An 11,900-nucleotide genomic window follows, 5' to 3' on the forward strand; every position below is an offset into this window, starting at 1 on the left:
GTGTTAGGCTTTGTGCTGACAGCTCTGCTGACAGCTCAGAGCCTGCAGCCTGCTTCAGATTCTGTGTCTCCCTCTCTCTCTGCCCCTTCCCTGTTCGTGCTCTGTCTCTCTGTCTCTCTCTCTCTCTGTCTCAAAAATAAATAAACTTTAAAAATATTTTTAAAATAATAACACAAAAAATAAAATAATCAGTTTGAGTCCTTTTCCCTTAATCAGACTTGTAAACATTTTATCTATTCTATCGATCATCAGCTTTTGATTTTAAGACACATGATGTTTGTTATTTTATAATTTTATCTTTATCAATTTTTACTTTCTACTTGACTGAGGTCTACTTTTGCTTCTTTTTCTTTCTTTTTTTAAGTTTATTTATTTATTTTGAGAGAGAGAGAGAGAGTGCACGTGAGTGGGAGAGAGGCAGACAGAGAAGAGAGAGAATCTCAGGCAGGCTCTGTGCTGAGCTGACAGTATAGAGCGTGACTCAGGGGCTCAGTCATGACCTGAGCTGAAATCAAGAGTCAAATGCTTAACTGACTGAGCCACCGAAGCACCCTGCTTCTCTTTCTCTAGTGTCCCGAACTACGTGCTTAGATAACTTAGTTTCAGTTTTTCTCATTTTCTAATAAGTGTGCTTAAGGTATTAAGTTTGCCTCCAATTCTCCTTATCTGCATCATACAGAACCTGGTACGTGGTGTCTGTGTTGTCTTTAGTCTAAAGCGATCCGCGGATCAGCTCTGATTTCCTATTTAACTACGAATTTCAGAAATTTCAGTTCTGATGTTCTGATTTCCTCTTTAATGCCAAGAGCTATTGCAAAAAGTGCTTTAAAGTTGCCAGCGAATAGGCTTTTTGTGTGTCCTGTATTAATTTTTAATTTCTAGTGTTAATGTTCTGTAGACCTTTTGGGTCAGAACTTTTCTGCTTGGGAATATGGAAATTTTCCTCGTGATCTATTATGCAGGCAATTTAAAACTATTTCATGGCTATTTGAAAAGAACATCTGTCCTTGGAAAGTCCTACAAGGACACAGATATCTACTGAATCAAGATTATTATTCAAATCTTTACTTTTTATCTAATTAATATATCAATTTCTGCCTATGATTTCATCATTTCCTTCTGGTTCTTTACTCTTACCTTCCGGAATTCCTATTTCGGTTTCATATCAAATCTCCTAGAACTACTCTACATGTCGTTTAATATTTGTTCATATTAACAATAGTGAGAATGGAAGAACAATGATTTGACTTTAGAATCCAAATGCCACTGGGCATGTGAAATCATGGGGTGATTCATTGTGTAAGTACCCAAATGACAAATGTTAACAGGTTAAAAAAACAGTATATATTGGGAAAAGCACATCAGCATGCGAGAGGTCCAATAGCAGAATGCTGAATTTTAGGAAACTGAAAAAATCAGTTCAGCCAAATATTCGGTAAGCGTTCTGTGAATGGCAAGGCACAGAGGGCAGCAGGAGCTATGCCCCACACTGGCGGCCATGCAGCTCTCTCGGAGAGATAGGATGTGCTCCAACACAATATATAGTTGAGTAACCGAAAGACAGCACACACTTTCATGCCAAATGAATGGCCCAGGCAGAGAGTGTTACAGAATCTAGGGAGTGGGGCGATGGGAATTGTAAACACAAGATTGCTTATGCGGGAACCTAACCCAGCTGGCTTTAGTCAAAAAGGAATTCTTGGGGCGCCTGGGTGGCTTAGTTGGTTGAGCGACCGACTTCAGCTCAGGTCATGATCTCGCCGTTTGCGGGTTCGGGCCCTGCATCAGGCTTTGTGCTGACAGCTCAGAGCCTGGAGCCTGCTTCTGATTCTGTGTCTTCTTCTCTCTCTGCCCATCCCCCATTCATGCTCTGTCTCAGTCTCTCAGTAATAAATAAATGTTAAAACAATTTAAAAAAAAAAGAAAAGGAACTTATTATCAACTCAGGAGTATCAGGTACCTCTTAGACACCACTTAGGTTCTCCCCGCCTCACCTTCTCTCCTTCCAGAGTCTGTGACCAGATCTGCACAGGCCTTGACTAACCTTACAAGGTCACCTCTGGGGTTCAGAGCTAAATAAATGTTCCAAACAGAATTCCACCAATGTCATTTCCCTACTGAAAAATCACTTAATGTCTTCTTGTCTATTAAAGGCAAAATTCCCAATTTCCTAACTCAAGACCCTCAGTGTCTGGCTTCTGCCTATCCAGCCTCTTCTCTAGAGTCTCAATTCCTTTCCCCCTTCTCACATAGTCTGCGTTCTTTCATTGGTTTAGGCAACTACAGAGCAAAGCCATCAGTCAACGTTGATCGACTGCAAGGTCCTACGGAGTTCACGTGCAAAGACATAAAAAAGCTTGGCATCAATCCAACATAGGAGACAGTACATAAACACATGGAAAGTAAGATAACCTAAGAATTAAATCCCAACCGAAAACACCAAAGCATAAGGTTCTGAGAGATGTTTTGAAGATGGAAATGACAGAGTTGGTGACACTGTATATGAGAGAAGAGAGTGTCAATACTATTTGTTTTTAGTTTACAAGCAATTTCACATACTTTCTTACTTGAACTAAATCAAATTTCCATTGGATAGAAGAAGCAAAGAAGGAGCAAGAGGAAAGGTGGAGGGGAGAGGTCAGGAGAGGAGGGGGAATGGGACAAGGGAGGAGGGAGGGAGGGAGGAAGACAATGTTAACATCTACATAGGGTTTTACAGTTCACCAAGCATTTTCTTATTTTATTTTATTTTATTTTATGTCATTTTATTTTATTTTGAGAGAGAGAGCACATGTAAACAGGGAGAGAAGCAGAGAGAGAGAAGGAGGGAATCCTAAGCAGACTCCATGCCCAGCAAGGAACTCCCATCCCATGACCTTGAGATCATGACCTGAGTTGAAATCAAGAATCGGATGCTTAACCGACTGAGACACCCAAGTGTCCCAGTTCACCAAGCGTTGTCACAGGCATGACCTCATGAGAGCCTCATGCTGCTCAGGAGTTAGCGCCTCTATTCATTACGTGCAGGCTGAGGCTCAGTGCAGCCATACCCAGGGAGCACCTGGCAGAGCAGGACTTAAACACAAATTCTCTTCTTTCAAGTTCCTACCTTTTCTCTTCTGCTCAACTAAACCTGAGATAGTGAAGAAGTGGGAGCTACCCTGGGTACATGTTGTGTCAGAGCAGGAACGTGCAAAGTCAAAGGGAATGTTCCAAGTAGTTACCAGGAGACAGTGTGACATGTGCAGGGGGATCGAGGAAACATGTAATTGAGTAAACATCTCTAGATCTGTTTTGTTTTGCCTTTTATGTTTTTAATTTACTTTCATTTGAGGGGCAGGGGAAGAGAGAGAGAGAGAGAGAGAGAGAGAGAATCTCAAAAAAGCTCCATGCTCAACACTGAGCCCATTGCAGGGCTGGATCCCATGATTCTGGGATCATGACCTTAGCCGAAATCAAAACTCAAACACCAAGGGCGCCTGAGTGGCTCAGTCGGTTGGGTGTCTGACTTCGGCTCAGGTCATAATCTTGCAGTCTAAGTTTAAACCTCACATCGGGCTCTGTGTTGTCAGCTCAGGCCCTGGAGCCTGCTTTGGATTCTGTGTCTCCCTCTCCCTCTGCCCCTTCCCCACACATGCTCTGTCTCTGTCTCAAAAATGAATAAACATTAAAAAATTTTTTGAAAAAAAAAAAGAGTCGGACACTCAACCGACTGAGCCACCCAGGTGGCTTTTTTTTTTTTTAAAGCATTCATAACCTTTCAATCAGGCCAAGGGCTACAGTCTAACATAGATAAGAAATCAAGATTTTAGGGGCGCCTGGGTGACTCAGTCTGTTAAGTATCTGATTCTTGATTTCTGCTCAGGTCATGATCTTGCAGTTCACAGGTTTGAGCTCCGAATCAGGCTCTACACTGACAATGTGGAGCTTGCTTCAGATTCTCTCTCTCTCCCCCTCTTTCTGCCCTTCCCCTGCCTCTCTCTTAAATAAATACATTAAAAAAAAAGAAAGTAAGAAAGAAATCAAGGTTGTACAAAGAGGGGAAAGATCCATACCCTGAGAACTATAGAACAATGATGAAAAGAAATGGAAGATGACCCAAAGAAATAGGAAGATATTCCATGCTCGTGGACTGGAAGAACAAACATTGTTAAAATGTCTATACTACCCAAAGCAATCTACACACTTAATGCAATCCTTATAAAAATACCCACAGCATTTTTCACAGAGGTAGAACACACAATCCTAAAGTTTGTATGGAGCCACAAAAGACCCCAAATAGCCAAAGGAATCTTGAAAGAGAAAAACAAAGCTGGAGGCATCACAATTCTGGACTAGTGCTGGCACATAGTTCAATGAAATGATTAGAAAACCCAGAAATAAACCCACAACTATACCTTCAACAAAGGAAGGCAGAGAGAAGGGGAGACAGAGAATCCGAAACAGGATCCAGGCTCTGAGCTGTCAGCACAGAGCCCGACATGGGGCTTGAACCCACAAACTGTGAGATCATGACTTGAGCTGAAGTCGGACACTTAATCAACTGAGCCACCCAAGCACTCCTCACCTGAATTAAAGAGAAAAAATGCAAATACCTCTCATAGAAATGTGGACAAATGGCTAGAAAATTAATTGAAAGAGTAGTGACAAATATGTGAAAACATGTTCATCTTACATATGGCCAAATAAATGTAAATCAAAACTACAAAGAGATACCATTTTATTTATCAAAAAGCCAAAAATAGAAAAAGATATCTTAATGGTCAATGCTGGCTAGACATAATACACATTTACACACTGGGAGTATAAAAGAGTAAAATCTTTCTGGAAAGTGGGTTGTCATTATGTATTAGGAGCCTTAAAAATATCCCTTCTGGGGGGCTCATTTGGTTAAGCGTCCGACCCTTGATTTCAGCTCAGGTTATGGTCTCACAGTCTTGAGATTGAGCCTCATGTCAGGCTCTGTGCGGGGTATGGAGAGATTCTTTCTCCCTCTCCCTCTGCCCCTCTCCCCTGCTCACGCTCTCTCTCTTAAACAAAATGTTTAAAAACTATCCCTTCTCTTTGATATCCAGTAAATATACTTACGGGACAAGCCCAAAGAAATAATTAGAGATGTAGTTAAAGATTTATATATAAAATGTATGCATTGATAGATGAATGAAAAAGAAGATGTGGTATACACACACACACACACACACACACACACACACACAGGCCCACACACATGGAGAATATTACTCCGCCACAAAAATGACAGAAATCTTGCCGTTTGTGATAACACAGATGGACCTAGAGGGTGTTATGCTAAGTGAAATAAATCAAAGACACATGCCACCTGCTTTCACTTATATATGGGATCTAAAAAACAAATGAATAAAGAAACTAAGCAGAGTCTTAAATGCAAAGAACAAACAGGTGGTTGCCAGAGGGCGTTAAGGAAAGGGAGGGAAACAGTAAAGGGGATTAAGTGGTACAAACCTCCAATTATAAAATAAGTCAGGGGGATGAAAAGTACAGCAAAGGGGTTATAGTCAATAATATAATGACATTGTATGGTGACTGACGGTGGCTACACTTATGATGAGCATTAAGTAATGTATACAACTGTCAAATCACTAGGATGTACACCTGAAACTCATCTAATATCGTAAGTCAACTATACTTCAGGAATAAATTACTGAATTACAAATTCATTGGCATTCCTCCCTTCGGAGGGGGCGGGGCGGGGGTGCTCTGCTTTCCTTTGGAATCTAGACAGGCTTCTGATTACTTCCGTCAATGGCGCACGGCAGAAGTGCAGAAGTGGTGCTTTGTGACTTCCAAGGCTGGGTCGCAAAAGGCCATACAACTTCCATTTTGGCTCTCTTGGATGTTCACCCCTCAGAAACTCCCTCTTGAGGTGCTTCCTCTGAGAACCAGCTGCCATATTGGGGGAAGCCCAAACCACAGGGAAGGTTCAGAGGCCACATGTGGAGGCTCCAGTTGACAGTGCTGACCGAGCCCAGCCTTTGGGACATCCCAACCCGCGTACTAGACAGGTAAGTGAAGAAGCCTCCAGATAGGTTGATGCTGTTCAATTCAGGAGCCACTGGCCACCTGTGCTTATTTCAATTTACACTTAATTACAACTGAATGAAATCTGTAGCTCCTCAGTCACTCTGGCCACATTTCAAGTGCTCAATAGTCACATGGGGCTAGTGGCTTCCTATTGGACAACACAGAGCATGTTTCCATCATTGGAGAAAACTTCTATTAGACAAATCTGCTCCAGATGATTCTCGGATGTTTGAGTCTTCCTGGCTCAGGTTCCAGATGTTGTAGGGCATAGAAAAGCCATCTGTCCCCTTGACCCTGTCTGAATTCTTGACCTACAGGATCCCAGAACATAATAAAATGGGTGTTTGGTGATACCAAGGTTTGGATGGTTATGTAGCATTAGTAACTGGATTGAGCTCCTTTGATAAGAAGGGCAAAGTTTTTTCGGAAATGCTCCCAGATGACTTCTGTTTACACCGCTTTGGCAGAAAAGTGTCACAACGCTACCTCCACTTCGAGGAAGTCTGGGGAAACATGTAGTTAGCTCTTACAGCTTTGTGTATGTGTGGGGGGGGTGTGTGTGTTCTCTCTTTCAAATACAATATATATTGTAGGATCATGTATCTCTTTCCTAAACTAGAATTTTGTATATATAATTCTATCTGAGTACGTACAGCTGCATAGTAACAGATGCAATCTATATTTTAAATTTACATATCATTTTAATAGAGCATTTTCCATTTTTCTTAGCATAGGGCATAATAGGTGAAATCTAGAACTCATATCTTTAAAGCATAATAATAATATTAGACTATTAGCTCACAGAGGCTTTGAATAAATGTTCGTTGCAGGTAGAAAGTTATAAACACTGTATCATTCCCAGAATCTGCCAATGTAATCTCTGCCTGAGATCAAAATTCTCATCCTTGGCTAATGGGAAGAAATTCAAAGATTTGGTCTGGACTGTTGCTCAGTAAGATAATAGGGACTAAGCAAGTTACAAGGGCACATTCTCCTCTTGGACCAAGTTGCTTTGCTGGAATTGCCTGTTCCAAAGATAAATGGGTTTGTTCAGTGTTATCTAGTTATCTTTCAATTACAAATGTCCGTGTTCCTATCTCTTTTAGCGAGTTATGGCCCTCCTCCACTAACCCATATGAGAAGCCACAGGAAACCACACTGAGGTTTCCTCAGTCATATGTGTGTCACTTCTTTTGAAAAATGTTTAGGAAAGGGGCGCCTGGGTGGCTCAGTTGGTTGGCTGTCAGACTCTTAGTTTCAGCTCAGGTCATGATCTCACAGTTCGTGAGTTCAAGCCCTGTGTCGGATTCTCTCTCTCTTCCTCTCTCAAAGTAAATAATAAAATAAAATACACTTTAAAAAATAAAAGGAAAAATGTTCAGGAGAGAATTGGCTTACTTGGTTTTCAATAACTCAATGATTATTTTATAATTGGTCCTTATCAACGCTATTAACATGTGCATGGCAGTCTACAAGAAATGAATGACAATGATGATGAAAACATCATGTTTGTATGCTGTCTAACTTTCAAATTAAGATAAAAGTTTGATTCTCTAGAAGTGAAATAAGCTTCGATCAGTATGCATCAGGAGATGGTAACTCCGTAATCCTCAGTTTACAAAGAAACAGAATGAGAATTACAAGGTTTAGGACACGTCTGTCAGAAATCAAGGTGGGAGTGTGTGTGAAGAAGATAATAATTTGGAGCACTTTCAAGAACTGTACTTCACAATGATATTGGAACATACTTGTTGACCTTCAGTGTAAGGCACTGCTCTAGGAATCCTGTGGAATGCAAGGTGGGGAAAGGCAGAAGCCTGTGATTTTCAGCGACTATTACTTGCCCAGAGAGAGAAATACCTATTGTTGTGATGTCACCTGAAGCCTGCCATCAAATGTTTATTTTTTCCCCTCCCTAAATCAAAATAGTCATGCAGCAGTCCACTCCCCTGCACAATTCCAAAGTAAATGTTAAATAGTAATAAGCTGTATGAGGGGGTCCTTTCAAGTATAAAACTTAGGTAAGGGGAATTTTAATTTTATACCTCATGACTTGGAAGGGTATGAATCTGGTTTCCCTTTTATTTTATTTTAAAATATCTATAGGGGCACCTGGGTGGCTCAGTCGGGTAAGCGTCCAGCTTCGGTTCAAGTCATGATCTCACGGTTTGTGGGCTTGAGCCCCACGTCGGGCTCTGTGCTGACAGCTCAGAGACTGGAGTCTGCTTCAGATTCTGTGTCTCCCTCTCTCTCTGACCCTCCCGTGCTCGCGCTGTCTCTGTCTCTCAAAAATAAATTAAAAAACATTAAAAATTAAAAAAATAAAATAACTATAATATTGGGGGTGCCTGGGTGGCTCAGTTGGTTAGGCATCCAACTTCGGCTCAGGTCATGATTCCACGGTTTGTGAGTTCAAGTCCCATGTCGGGCCCTGTACTGACAGCTCAGAGCCTGGAGCCTGCTTCAGATTCTGTGTCTCCCTTTCTCTCTGCCTCTCCCCCACTTGTGCTCTGTCTCTGTCTCTCAAAAATAAATAAAAACATTTAAAAAATAACTATATTATTTACTTTAAAGGCATTGAGTTTTAAAGGTGGAATTTTTTAATTGAAAGAGATGTTAGAGATTATGTAATCAAACTCTTTTTATAGATGAGAGAAATGAAGGTTGATGAAAATGGGTAAAATTTAGATACCTGACCTTCAGTACTTTGCCCAACATCCCATGGGACCTCCATATAGGTGTGTTTATATTTGCTTTGAACCATTCTCATACCCTTAGGCTGAGCTGCAGTAATTCATAGTTTTGACATCTAAATTTTTTATTTAAAAACTGTTATTGATAATCAGAACCTATCCGATGACTGTGCTAGATTTAAAAAAATTTTTTTAATTCTTTATTTATGTTTGAGAGAGAGAGAGTGAACAGGGGAGGGGCAGAGAGAGGGAGACAGAATCTGAAGCGGGCCTCAGGCTCTGAGCTGTCAGCACAGAGCCCCATGCTGGGCTGGAACACACAAACTGTGAGATCATGACCTGAGCTGAAGTCGGAGGCTTAAACAGACTGCGCCAGCCAGGCACCCCATGACTGCTCTAGATTTTTAAGCCTGGGGTTATAGATTGGGGATATTCAGAAAAGAGAATTTGTGCCTCCCTTTGAGAATTCTTGAAAAGTATAAAGTGGACAAAATTACACTTCATCTGTCATTGGTTAGACATTTTAATCTCAGCCAAGCCTAATATGCTCCTCTAATTATAGTGATATATTTTCCAAATTAGAAATCAAGACACATGGCCTCACACATGGTCCTGCAATTCTGGATGTTTGGTACAGTAATATTATTTGCCTAATAGTAAGAGAAATTATGTTCTGGAACACATGAAAAATGAAGTGCTTCTCTTGATAAACCACTCCCCAAATTTCCCATCTTGTTTCTTGTAATTTCTGTGCTCAACTAATTATAAAATTTAAAAAATAACTCATTTTTTATAACAAATGGAAGGAATGCTCATGAGTAAACAAAAAGTTACAATTGAGCAAAAAAGTAAAAAACACGGAAAGAGTAATATACCTTGATGCAGAAGGCGGTTTAATTTAAAATACTTCCAAAAAAATAAAATGCTTCGATACTTTCACAATCAAATCCCACGTTTCCTTGTTATTACAAAAAATTCGAAGACTAAAAAATCAGTCATCGAGTAAAACTTCTATGTTCTTAAAACAGACTGAGTTTTAGGAATCCGTACAATATACATTAAATCAGCCACCTGACCACTCCCACCAGCCAATCATTCTACCAAACAATCTTCCTCTCACCCTCCTCCCACAATGGCGACTTTAGAAATATCTGAAATATCCTTTATCAATTCAGTTCCTTCTAAAGGCGACCAGGTTGCAGGCACGAGGGCACCGGAGTCAGAGCGGAGAAAAAGACTACAACCGGATTCTGCATGCGTAAAGCGTAAAGCCTCTAGGCCTAACCTAAAGCGGGTATGTGCCGGACGAGCACAACTGGTCTACACAGCTGGCTCCGCGGACACCCCAATCCTCGGGGAGTTGCGCTTTAACTTCCTTATAGCAGGTTGAGAGTTCAGGCCCCACAATTTTAAGAGGAAGGCGGAGCCCCAACTGGTGTTTTTCCAGGAAGCACTTCTTGAGCGCAGAGGAAAGGGGAGAGAAGGCCCAGCGCCCGGGCGTTTCATTCATTGCTCCTCATTCTCCCCCTCCCGACCATCCCTCCCCCTAGACTTTCTCTCCTCTTTTCCCTGTGCGAGTTTGACGTTTGTCTCCTGGATACCAGACAGCCAATCGCCTAGTTGCTACGGGAGAAGCACGGCCAATCAGGCGTCGTTGCTACCTGTGAGTAATATTTTTAGCCGAGAGGGACGCTCAGTTCCACTCCCACTGTAACTTCGTGTATTTCTCTGCTGCAGGTTGTGAAAAAGGGCGCTTACCCGCCTCCCTGGAGTCCCTCTCCTTCCCCGCTCCCTGTTTCCCCGCCCATATTTCAACCGGAGATCATCTTAAACGTGCATTACAGGAAGGCGCCGTGTTTATTGTATTTATGTTAAGGTGCACTTGAATACACGCATGCATATATATACTTAAATACGTACGCAATTTGGCACGGAGGCCTGGGTTGGGGCCTTGGAAATAAAACGTGATTTTTCTTACAGTCTCAAGCCACCCCCACGTCCGTGTTGCTGCCGGATCGCACGGGGAGGTCTGAAGTGGGATGCAGAGGCCGTTAAACTGTCACCTGGGCGGGAGGTGTGGCCAGGTGGTCTCTCTTCCCCACCCCCAGCCTGGCACGGCAGTTTTGGGTTCTGCTGTTGCCACTCTCTGGGTGGCGGTTGGCCTAGGCCCCTGAGGTGATTAATATTCAATTAATCGGGCGCACGAGTCCCTGTCACAGTTCGCCCTTTCGCTAGGCTCTCCTGGGTGCACTGGAGGCCGATTTGGTAGCTCGTCCACGAGTGGGATTTTCCTGGACCACAGTCCCACTCAGGTAGTGCATTTTTTGTAAACTGCCATCTCCCTCCCGAGGCCTCAGGCTCTCCTCCCGTTCATTCGCGCCGCCCCGCCACCTGCCTCGCTCCCCTCCCCCCTTCTCTTCGGTGCTCTCCGCCCAGATTTAGCGTCAGCCGCCCCACCCACTACCGTCGCCCTCACTGGCACGTCTGTCCCCCAACCCCGTTCCCAGCTTTCTCTTAATCCCTCCCAGAGTGACTACAGAGCGTCAGTTCATTGGCCATCGTGGAGCCCGAGGGGTGTGGCCTTGCCCACTCGGCCCTCCGCCGCCCGTCAGGACATGGGCAGGCGGGACTTGACCAATGGCGTCGGGGGGCAGGGCAGGGGCGGAGCCACTGCTGAGGGTCTGGGGTGCGGGGCCGGAGGGCGGGGAATGGTTACGCGACCCGGAGCTGTGTGACGCGAGGCGGGCGCGCGCGCACCCCTACGGGAGGGGATGGGGGCAGGGAGCAGAATATAAAACGAGAGGCGGGGCGCGCGCCGCAGCAGAAGGAGCGAAGCTCTGGCCCGGCGCGGAGTGGGCGTACTACGGGGACGCTGGGCCGGGCACCGGGCTGTGTGGAGAAGCGAGCGCGCTCGCCTGACCTGTCCTCGCCACCCGGAGCCACAAGGGCCGAGTTCCTGAGGCCCGCGCCGAGGCCCTCGTCCTCCGCTCGGCGACGCCGTCTTGCATTCAGCCAGCTGGCCGCTGCCTACCCTCCCGAGCCCCCGCCCAGCGGTCCGTGGTGGAAGCAGCCAGTAAGTATAGAGGGGCGGCGGGCGGAGTCTGGAGGCAGAGGGGCTGCAGCGGCGTCGAGCCTGGGGGCCGGCGG

The 11,900-nt window shown here is 44.0% G+C and overlaps 1 protein-coding gene across 1 annotated transcript in view; it reads left to right on the forward strand.

The window, feature by feature from the left end:
• The first annotated feature begins 11,545 nt into the window (after nt 1-11,545).
• The window catches only part of TOB1 (transducer of ERBB2, 1), a 4,192-nt gene continuing 3,837 nt past the window's right edge, over nt 11,546-11,900 (forward strand). Inside the window, exon 1 of the mRNA XM_029927612.1 lies at nt 11,546-11,826. The gene's annotated coding sequence lies outside the window, so the exon portion shown is untranslated. The remainder of the gene's footprint in view (nt 11,827-11,900) is intronic.

This window comes from Suricata suricatta, chromosome 17 (genome assembly GCF_006229205.1).
Source record: "Suricata suricatta isolate VVHF042 chromosome 17, meerkat_22Aug2017_6uvM2_HiC, whole genome shotgun sequence".
Classification (NCBI taxonomy): Eukaryota; Metazoa; Chordata; class Mammalia; order Carnivora; family Herpestidae; genus Suricata; species Suricata suricatta.